Genomic DNA, 10,403 nt, shown 5'->3' with positions numbered 1-10,403 from the left:
TTTACAAAACAAACAAAAGAAACATTTGATGAAACGCTCCAGACTGGAGGCCACCCTGTGTGATCAGAACTCTTGCCTCACAATGAGAAACTCCCCGGTTTGATTCCAGTTTGGGCTCAAGTCTTACTTTGTTTGCATATACTGATCTAGAAGACTTGTGCTAGCCTCGGTTCTTCTCTCCTGCGATTGGTCAGACTTCAGTTGTGCGTGAGTTTTAAGTACTTTTGTCTCTAATGGTTGGTCGGACATGCATAGGAGTAGAGTTGCTTTCTTCTCCAGCTCCAACAAAGATTGTAAATAACCTGTTCACATCAGTCAGAATCGGAACATAGAACTCTTCTTTGAAGAGTTTTTTCATCACTGCTGTTGGACGTTGGATCTCTACATGTGTAAAATCCTGCTTTCCACATCTTTACATTCACACCAGCAAAGGAGGCTTTGGAAATAGAAGAGACATCCACCTTATTTGGTTTTGGCCTGAAACCCTCTCTTTCTGGACTCTTTCTGTGGTGTTGTTCCGTTCCGTTCTCGCTCGGCGGAGGCTGAAGCTTACGGGAGCCGCACAGCAGGGATTTCCATGGATATGAGCACATTTTCTGCTCCGTGACCGCCGAGCGCCGCGGCGGCGGAAGCGGCTCCAATCGGATTCCAGACCTCAAACATTTTACGAGTCCAAGTTGCTCTCCATTTCACGGCTGCTGGAGGAGCTCAAAGGCTCGTCGTCCTCGTGACGTCAGGAGTTCAGAGGTCTGATCAGCAGGAAGCACACGGCCGTGAGCTCCTCCTGCACCTCAGGCCTCGCTTCAAGGTTTCCGTGTCGGCAAACTCGCCTTTTCTTCTAGTCCGAGGGTCTAATAAAACACTTCAGCTCAAGGTTAGATGAGCAGATTTCTGCAGCTGGGAGACGTCTGAGTCTCCGAAAAAGCAGCTGACCGTCCAGGAGCATCAAACAGAGCTTGATAAGGTCTGCACTCAACAAAGAGCTGAAGCTTCACTAAAAAACAGAGAAATTTCACTTATTGCTGCAAAAACATGTCCGAACTTCAAACTAAAGATTAAACCGATTTTTTATTTCTTTTGTATTCTTCAATCACAGAAAAGTCTCTGTGCTGCGCTAAGCTAACGTCCTCATACTTTAACTCCGCAGGCTCAGAACGTCTCTGCAGTGTTTGTTTTAATCTTCCTGTTACATGTGACGAAACTGGACGACTTCATTCATATGTAAACTAGAAGGAAAAAAAACAAACACATTTTCTTTGTGTCGGTGGTCCTCAAACCAGTCCAGAATGAGCCGCTGTGGCTGCTGGTTTTTATTCCAGCCAAGCAAGAACACACGAGACTCCACCTATTTCACCAAGTCTACAGGTGGACTCACTTGAGGAAATGGGTGGAGTCTGATGTGCTCCTGTTTGGTTGGAATCTAACCAATTCCTTTTCTTTTTTTAATTTTCAGTCACAGATGGTCTTGCCTCCTTAATAAAGTAGAAATTATAAATTTTTTGTTATCAATTTTCACTCTCCGATGGTCTTACTATAGCCTTTCCTCCTTAATAAGGTGGAAATTAAAATTTTTATTTTTTTTCATTTTCACTCGCTGATGGTCTTATCACTGTAATAAAGTAGAATTTATTAAAATATATATATTTTTAATTTTCACTCACCCACTTACCTCCATGATAAAGTGGAAATTCTGAAAAAAAGTTTTTTTTTCAATTTTAACTTACGAAAGGTCTTACTATAGCCTTATCGCCATATTAAAGTGGAATTTATTTAATTTTTTTTAAATTGTCACTCCTGATGGTCTTACTATAGCCTTACCACCGTAATAGAGTGGAATTTATGAAAAATAAAAACATTTTTCGCTCACCGATGGTCTTAGTTTTGTTTGACCTCCGTAACAAAGTAGAAATTCTGAAAAATGTTTGTTTTTCAATTTTCACACACCCAAGGTCTTACTATAGCCTTACTGCCCTACTAAAATGGATATTCTGAAAAAAAAATCCAATTCTCAACTCACCGTAATAAAGTGGAATTTATGAAAAATTTAATTTTTTTTTTTAGATTTTTACCCACAAATGGTCTTACTATAATAAAGTGGAAACGAGGGGGTTCCGGAAAGAAACCGGACTGTGTTTATACAATTAAAACAAGAATGATTTCAGATTTTTGGTTGTTCAGTCTCGCTACAGCATGTTCTTTTTTTTTTCTTTTTTTCTTTTTTTCTTTTTTTTTTTTTTTTTTTTCGCTACAGCATGTTCTTGTGCAGATCTCTGCAAATTATCGTCTCACAAAGTTACACAGGGATAGCACAAACAGCGCCGACGACAACACAGCGGGACCCGCTTCTTCGGAAAAGCACAAAATGGCGGAACACATCACTAAACGCGATCAGTGCGCAAGCATCAGATTTTGTTTTCTGCTGGGAAAAACAGCTGGTAAAAGCCACGCTGATCTGCTTTTTCAATGTGAAAGAGGTAGTCCACAGCGAGTTTGTGCCGCCTGGGCAGTCTGTTAACCAGGACCGCTACATCCAGGTCCTGAGGGGCTCCGAGAAGCAGTGAGGCAGCAGCGTCCGGAGCTTTGGCGGGATGGCGAGTGGTGGCTGCACCACGATAACGCGCCGGCGCCCCGGCCCTGCGCGTGATGCAGTTCCTGGCGAAAAACGGGATGATCCTTCTGCTTCATCCACCCTATTCACCGGACTTAGCCGCCTGTGACTTTTTTCTTTTCCCAAGACTGAAAAAAGAGCTGAAGGGGCGGAGATTTGAGGACGTCGAGGAGGTTAAAAAAAAAATCGAAAAAGGCACTGCACGGCATCCTTGCGCACGAGTTTTCAAACGCCTTTGAAAGCTGGAAAACACGGATGCAACGGTGTATTCAAACCAGTGGGGATTACTGTGAAGGCGACAGCTTTGAATAATTGTTAAAATAAAACAAATGAAAAGTTATAACCAGTGTCCGTTTTTTTCCCGGTTCTCCCTCATATGTAGCCTTATCACCGTGATAACGTGGAATTCATTAAAATATGTTTCTTAAATTTTCACTCCCGATGGCCTTACCACTGAAATACAGTGGAAATTCTGGAAAAAAATGGTTTTTTTCAATTTTCACCCACAGATGGTCTTTCTATAGCCATATACCGTAAAAGGGTAATTTTTTCAAATTTCTACTTTTTTTTGTTTTCACACACTGACAGTCTTACTATAGCCTTACCTTCCAAATAAAGTGAAAATAATTTACAAAAACTTTTATTAACTTTTGACTCACGATGGTCTTGCTACAGCCTTACCTCCTTCATAAAGTGAGAATTATCAAAAATGTTTCTTTTTTGTTTTTCACTCACTGATGTTCTTACTATAGCCTTATTTGCTTAATAAAGTAAAACTTATTTTTTTTTTTTCACTGAAAATGGTTTACTATAGCCTTATTACTTTTTTAAAGTCAAAATGGGTTAGTTGGTAGAGCAGTGGCTTCTGATATGTGAGCTCACTGGTTCAACTCCCATCTCTTTCCTTCAATTTACTCTCACAGACGATCCCCAAGCACAGTTTTGGAGTTGAAATTAAGAAAAAGAAATTTTGCCAATTTTCATTAAAAATGGCCTTACCTCGTTTTTAAAGTCAAAATGAAAACATTTTTTTTTTTCTTTTTGCTTTTTTCACTAAAAATGGTAATTATATAACCTTTTCATTAGTTTTTAAAGTCAAAATTAAGGTGCGGCGCTTTCATGTCTGGTGGAAATTGGGGGTAAAAAACTCCAAATGTGCGGACTGCTTTACGGCATGGTCTCCGAGGGGGGAAAAGCGGTACAAAAACAAAGTTACGTTTACCAAAGTTAAACGTTTATTTTCAGCATCATGATATAGCATTGATTAGCTACCATTAGATTCATTACCTCGTCATTATCCATGGTTATCCATGATCCACAGCCACTGGAAACAAATGTAGGCGAGTTCAGTCCGACAGCACGCCACCGGGAGCAGTATTTTACGACGCCACGCGCTAGTCCTCATGGCAAAACACTACCGCTTTTGTCCACTGGTGCCGCCAAAATCAACGAAAACTGAAAATTCCTTAGTGTCGCTTTAAAGTCAAAATGAAAAAAAAAATTACTTTTGCTTTTTTCACTAAAAATGTTCTCGCCTTACCAGACAGATTGCCAGTCTGTCGCAGGGCTAACATTCACACCTAGAGGCAATTTAGGGAGACCAATTAACCTGACACGCATGTTTTTGGACCGTGGGAGGAAGCTGGAGTACCCGGAGGGAACCCTCACAAACACACACACACAGGGAGAACATGCAAACTCCAGACAGAAAGGCCCTGAGCCCCGGCCGGTATTTGAACCCAGGACTTTCTTACTGTGAGGCAAGAGCGCTAACCACTGCTCCACCGTGCCTTGCCACTTTTTAAAGTCAAAATTAAGATAAATTTTGTTTTTGTTTTTTTCACTAAAAATGGCCTTACCACTTTTTTAAAGTGAACATTAAGGAAAAAAATGTCGCCAATTTCCATGAAAAATGATCTCACCATTTTTTTTAAAGTCAAAACTAAGAAATAGTTGTTGTTGTTTTTTTTTGCCAAATTTCATTAAGAAAATTGTCATAGCCTTCCCACTTTTTTGGAGTCAAAATTTTGTATTTGTATTTTTGTATTTATTCGTTCGTTTCAGGCAATTGCTATACAATAATGCACAAAGAAAAGGAAACATATTCACAGGAGCAATAAACCATGTAACAAGTAACCAAGTAACAGGATTTAATTATGCCTGAAAGGGAGTGGGAGGAAGAAAACTTATTTAATCCCACCCCTGATTGTCCTTAAAAAAAAATGTTTCTTTTGCTTTTTTCACTAAAAATGGCCTTATCTCATTTTTAAATTCAAAATTAAGACACTTTTTTTTCATTAAAAAAGGTCTTACCACTTTTTCAAAGTCAAACTGAAAAACAAGTTTTTCTTGTTTTTTTCACTTCAAGTCAAAATTAAGAAAGAATTGTTTCTTATAACGCTGCTGCAGTAGAATGTCGTCTGTGGGTTAGTTGGTGGAGCAGTGGTCTTCGATATGTTAGATCACTGTTTTGACTCCCATCTCCTTCCTTCAATTTACACTCACGGAAGGTCCCCAAACACACTTTTGGAGTTGAAATTAAGAAAAAGAAATTTTGCCAATTTTCATGAAAAATGGTCTTACTATGGCTGTACCACTTTTTTAATGTCCAAATGAAAAAAAAATTTTTTTTTGATTTTTCCCCTAAAAATGGTCTTGCCACTTTCTAAAGTAAAAATTAAAAAAAAAAAAAATTTTTTTTTGGTTTTTATCACTAAATGTGGTCTTACAAATATACAAATATAGCCTTAAAGCCTTAAAATCCAAATTAAGACAAGTTTTGTGTTTTTATTTTTTTCACTAAAACTGGCCTTACCACTTTTTAAAAATCAAAATTAAGACAAGTTTTTTTAAATGTTTCTTTTCACTAAAAATTGTCTTACTAAAGCCTTACTACTTTTTAAATTCAAAATTAAGAAAAAACTTTTTTTTTTTGCTTTTTTTACTAAAAATGGTCTTACTATAGCCTTTCCACTTTTTAAAGTCAAAATGGTCTTACTATAGCCGTACCACGTTTTAAAGTGGAAATTAAGAAGTTTTTTTTGGCCAATTTACATTTTAAAAAATGGTCTTACCACTTTTTAAAGTAAAAATTACAAAAAAAAAAAATGTTGTTTTTATTTTTTTTAATTTTTGCCAAAGCATATTTATCAAAGATTTTCCGTTTTTATGAAAAAAAAACACAAAGGTACAAGTACACACACAAAAAAACCCCACACACACAAACAAAAAGAAAAAAAAAAACACTTGCAAAAATTTTGCACTGCCACTGTGCAGATTGACAAAGAGGACTTACATTATAGTGGTGGTTTTGTAATTAGCTGGGATTACCAAAAGCCTTTTGAATTATGATAGGTGGTCTATAAATGGTTGCCAAATAACCGTACATTTTTCTAGCTTGTCTTCCACTGTATACCGGATCTTCTCCATGTGTAAAATGTTACAAATTTCTCTCAGCCAATTTTTAAAGAGAGGAACCGTGTCGGTTTTCCAGAGTGTTAAAATATTTTTTTTTGCAACCACCATTCCATAAGCAACTGTATGTTGTTGAGAGGAACTGAGGCGCAGGAGGGAAGGAGAGGTCCCAAACAAAGCAATCCACAGGATCGGGAAGAAACTGGCATTCATAAATATTCCCAAAGAATTGAAATATTTCTTTCCAGAAGCTGTGCAACTTTGTGCAGGACCAACATAAGTGGGTCAAAGAGCCTTCTGGGCATTCACATCGGTCACACAAAGGCGAGGTATAAGGAAAGATTCTATGCAATTTAGTTTAACAACAATGAAGTCTATGCAGAACTTTAAATTGAATTAATTGATGTCTGGCATTTATAGAGCAGGATTGAGTCTTGCTTAGGCACTCCTCCCAGGTCTCATTCTCAATTTTCAAACCCAGCTCCTCTTCCCATACATTTTTCACAAGTAAAGTGTTACAGTTCAATTGGTCAGAAAAAAGGTTGACAAATCCAGACACAAGTTTCTTTGAGGTGGGTGAGCTCAAAAGAAGCTTATAAATAGGTATTTCTTCTGGCAAAGACTCAAATTTAGGAATATTTTGTCTGACAGAATTTCTAATCTGTAAATACCAGAAAAATGCAAGGATGGAAGGGAAAATTTGTTTCTTAATTGAGAAAATGAGGCAAGCTGCCTGTTAACATACATGTCTTTCAGAGTAATTATTCCCTTCCATCTCCAAATGTCAAAAGATGCATCGAGCAAGGATGGAGGAAAGGGATGATTGCGGAATATTGGAGTATGAATTGAGGTGTTTGGTAGAATGCAATCTTTTTTGATTTGATTAAAAATCTTCAAACAATTTCAAACAACAAAATGATTTTCTTTGACAATTGAGCAAAAGGGTGAAAAAAGGAGAGCAGGAAGTGAACTATTTTTAACCTTTTAACAAAAAAGTTTTTGTTTTTTTCACCAAAATTGGTCTTACTATAGTCTTACCACTTTTTTCTAGTCAAAATTAAGAAAAAAACATTTTTTTTGCCAAGCTTCTTAAAAAAAATGGTCTTAAAAAAGCCTTACCACTTTTTAAAGTCAAAATGAAGAAAACACATTTTTTTGTGACAAGCTTGATAAAAAATGATCTTACTTGCCTTGCCACTTTTTTAAAGGTGCATTAAGGAGTTTTTCAACTTTAAAATACTTATTTTCCACCATAAATATGTTAGAAACATTCAATGATCTGTACAATGTGCCCTGACATATTCATTGTAAGTGCAGCTAATCACACTAAATTGTCACTTGAAAGTCGCAGTGCCGGTCCAGCACCAGAATTTTTTGGGGGAGAATTTGAGAGGCTGTGAAGTTATGCGCAGTCCGACTGGCCTAATTTGCTTAGGTTTCATTTTGTCCGCCATTACTCCGCCAGATGCGTAGCGATCAACAACTGAGCAGTATTGAAGCACCACTTTTTTAAAGTCAAAATTGAAAATTTTTTTTGTTTTTTTTTTCTACTAAAAATGGTCTTAAAAAAATGGCCTTATCTTGTTGTAAGGGTATATAGTAAGACAATTTTTTAAATTCAAAAACAACAACAAAAAAAAAATGTGGGCAATTTTCATGAAAAAATGGTCTTACTATTTCCTTACCACTGTCTAAAGTAAAAAAAAAAAAAAAATTGAGGGGGGGGGGGGGGGGGGGGTCCCACTAAAAATGGCATTAGATAGCCTTACCTTGTTTTTAAAGTCAAAATTAAGAAAAAACATTTTTTTGCCAGTTTTCATTAACAATGGTCTTACTATTGCTTTACCACTTTCTTAAAGTCAAAATTGACAAAAAAAAATGTTTTTTTTTTTGCTTTTTTGCTAAAAATGGCCTTACTATAGCCTCACTACTTTTTAAAAGTCAAAATTAAGACAAGTTTTAAGACAAGTTTTTTGTTGTTTTTTTCACTAATAATTGTCTTACTATAGCATTACCACTTTTTAAAAGTCAAAATTAAGAATTTCTTTTTTGCTTTTTTCACTAAAAATGGTCTTACTATAGCCTTACCGCATTTTTAAAGTCAAAATTAAGAAAACATTTTTTTTCACCAAAAATGGTCTTACCTTGTTTTTAAAGTCTGAATTAAAAAAAAAAATATTTTTTTTTTTCCTTTTTCGCTAAAAATGGCCTTACTATAGCCTCACCACTTTTTAAATTCAAAATTAGGACAAGTTTTTAGTTGTTTTTCTTTTTTTCATTAAAAATGGCCTGCCTATAGCCTTACCAGTTTTTCAAAGTCAAAATTGTTTTTACAAAAATTGGTCTTTATAAAACCTTAACACTTTTTTAAATTCAAATTAAATTTTTTTTTTTTGCCAATTTTCATTAAAAATAGTCTTACTATGGCCTTAACAATTTTTTAAAGACAAAATGAAAAAAAAATTTGTTTTTGCTTGTTTCACTAAAAATGGTTTTACTATAGCCTCGCCACTTTTATAAAGTCAAAATTAAGACAATTTTTTTTTTTTTTTACTAATTTTAGCCTTACCACTATGTTAAAGGTGTAATACAACATTTTGATTTCCGGGTGGATCACCTAAATAATTGGTGGGTCTGTTTGTCAATCATTCTGACGAGCTGCTTTCGTAAGGCGGTTTTCCGTGCTTGCGCCCAATCAGCTTCTCCCTTTTGCGCATGCGCATTCAGAGTGTTTATGTAGCCGGTGAGCTTCTGAGCTAGTACTTACCGATGGCGAGTCTGACATTATGAAACTGTAACTGTTTCGGAAAAAAAGCTTTATTTATGAGCGAGGCGGATCGCAGAAACTGTAAACAGAGCCGTGCACGCCGGAGAAGAGGAGATCGCGCTTGTACACTTCCGCGTTTCCTGGGAGAAGCAGGAGAGCCGGGCGGATGGTCTGGCGCATGCGCGTTGTTCAAAAAGTGAGTAACAGACGTGGGGCTTCGTCTTTTCGAGAAAATCGTGTATTTCACCTTTAAAGTCAAAATGAAAAAAAAAAATTTTTTTTTTTGCTTTTTTCACCAAAAATGGTCTTACTATAGCCCCATCTCGTTTTGAAAAATGGTTTTTTCTTGTTTCAAAAGCCAAATTTAGGAAGGTTTTTTTTTTGGGGGGGGGGGGGGATTCACCCAAAATGGTCTTACTATAGCTTGACCACTTTTTTAAGTCAAAATTAAGAATTTTTGTTTGCCAGTTTTGAATTTTTTTTTTGACATTTTTAAATTTTTGAAAAAAAATTTTTTTTTTCATTTTTCACTGACCTTACTATAACCTTTTCACTGTCTTACTATAGCCTTACATCCTTAATAAAGTGAAATTTATGAAATGATTTGGTTTTTTTTCCATTTTTCACTCATCAATGGTCTTCCATCCTTAATAAAGTGAAAATTATTTGTTTTTTATTTTCCACTTATCGATGGTCTAACCTTACATCCTTAAACCGACACTAAAGAACTTTTCAACCTTAATAAAGCACTTTAATATCTTTTGTGATGATACATCGACTTACAACTAGTTGAATGACTCCTCCGTCATGGGCTGAGGGCGTCAGTATTGCTTTCACTTGGACTAAGCAGCTGTGAGGAGGGTGGTAGGAACCCTGCACACTAAAAAACTCCAATTGTGCGGACTGCTTTACGGCATGCGTCACATCATGATATAACATTGTTTAGAAACCATTAGATTCATTACCTCGTCGTTATCCATCCTTCACACAGCCACTGGAAACAAATGTAGGCGAGTTCAGTCGGACAGCACGCCACCGGGAGAAGCATTTTACGATACCACGTGCTAGTCCTCATGGGAACTATAGTATTCGGTCAGGCAAAACACTACCGCTTTTGTCCACCGGCGCCACCAAAATCAACGAAAACTGAAAGTTAGTGTTAGTGTTGCTTTAATAGAATGAAAATTATTATTTTTTTCATTTTTCTCTCACCGATGGTCTTATTATAGCCTTGCCTCCTTAATGAATTGAAAATAATGAAAAAAAATTATTATGAATTATTGATGATCTTACCCTAATGTCCTTAATAAAGAGATTTTTTTTTCATTTTAAACCCCTTGTTGGTTTTACTATAGCCTTACCTCCTTAATAAAGTGAAAATTAAGTAAAATTCTTTTTTTTCATTTTTCACTCCTTGTTGGCCTTACCTTCTTAAAGCTCGTGTCCAGAGTTTTGAAAGAGAGAGGTTTTTTTTTTTTAATCCAACGTCTCAGGTTCCGCCCTCCCTCTGCTTTCATAAGCGACCAAGCCACGCCCCTTTAATTGTGCACGCTATTATCCGTCAGGTGAAAATGTGAGCCTCCGAGTCCTACAGCATCCTCCATGTTTAGCTGT

Source organism: Salarias fasciatus, chromosome 9, assembly GCF_902148845.1.
Source record: "Salarias fasciatus chromosome 9, fSalaFa1.1, whole genome shotgun sequence".
Classification (NCBI taxonomy): domain Eukaryota; kingdom Metazoa; phylum Chordata; class Actinopteri; order Blenniiformes; family Blenniidae; genus Salarias; species Salarias fasciatus.
This window is presented reverse-complemented; position numbering follows the sequence as displayed.